The following is a 1,503-nucleotide window of genomic DNA, read 5'->3' as shown; positions in this document are numbered from 1 at the left end:
GCTTTGTCTAAGGATATTTGTGTTGATTACATTACGCACCATACTTAATGCAATTATCTGTTGTTTACAACTTAATACTGGAAGGGGTGCGGATGCTAACCAGAAGGTTGACTATTTAGGCATAGATGCATGCTGGATAGCTGTCTATGTACTTTGTCGTAATGCCCTGATTAAATCTCATAGTGATCATCATGATATGTATTGAATCTTTATTTGTCAATTGCCCACCTGTAATTTGTTCACCCAGACATGTTATTTATCTTATTGGAGAGACACCACTAGTGAACTGTGGACCCCGGTCCATTCTTTACATCTGAATACAATCTATCGCAATCATTGTTCTCTACTCGTTCTTTGCAAACAAACATTATCTTCCACACAATACGTTTAATCCTTTGTTTTCAGCAAGCCGGTGAGATTGACAACCTCACTGTTACGTTGGGGCAAAGTATCTTGATTGTGTTGTGCAGGTTCCACGTTGGCGCCGGTTTCACTGGTGTTGCGCCGCACTACACTCCTCCACCAACAACCTTCGCGTCCTTCTTGACTCCTACTGGTTCGATAACCTTGGTTTCATACTGAGGGAAACTTGCTTCTATACGCATCACACCTTCCACTTGGGGTTCCCAACGGACGTGTGCTTCACGTGTGTCAAGCTAAATTTCTGGCGCCGTTGCCGGGGAGATCAAGACACGCTGCAAGGGGAGTCTCCACATTCAATCTCTTTACTTTGTTTTTGTCTTGCTTTACTTTATTTTATTTACTGTCTTGTTTGCTTTATATCAAAAACACAAAAAAATTAGTTGCTTTAATTTCTGTCTTATTTACTAGCTCTATATCAAAACACAAAAAAATTAGTTACTTGTCTTTATTTTATTCTACTTGCTTAGTTTACTTTTATTACTGCTACAATGGGTACTCTTGAAAATACTAAGTTGTGTGATTTCACTAGCACAAATAATAATAATTTTATAAGTACTCCTATTGCTCCACCTGCTACTACAGCAGAATTCTATGAAATTAAACCTGCTTTACTGAATCTTGTTATGAGAGAGCAATTTTCCGGTGTTAGTACTTGATGATGCCGCTGCCCATCTTAATAATTTTGTTGAACTTTGTGAAATGCAAAAGTATAAGGATATAGATGGTGATATTATAAAACTTAAATTGTTTCCTTTCTCATTAAGAGGAAGAGCTAAAGATTGGTTGCTTTCTTTGCCTAAGAATAATATTGATTCATGGACTAAATGTAAAGATGTTTTTATTGGTAAATATTATCCTCCTGCTAAGATTATATCTTTGAGAAGTAGCATTATGAATTTTAAGCAATTTGATAATGAACATGTTGCTCAAGCATGGGAGATAATGAAATCTTTGATAAAGAATTGCCCTACCCATGGACTAACTACTTGGATGATCATCCAAACCTTTTATGCAGGATTGAATTTTTCCTCGAGGAACCTATTGGATTCCGCTGCTGGAGGTACTTTTATGTCCATCACC

Source organism: Lolium rigidum, chromosome 5, assembly GCF_022539505.1.
Source record: "Lolium rigidum isolate FL_2022 chromosome 5, APGP_CSIRO_Lrig_0.1, whole genome shotgun sequence".
Taxonomy (NCBI): Eukaryota; Viridiplantae; Streptophyta; class Magnoliopsida; order Poales; family Poaceae; genus Lolium; species Lolium rigidum.
This window is presented reverse-complemented; position numbering follows the sequence as displayed.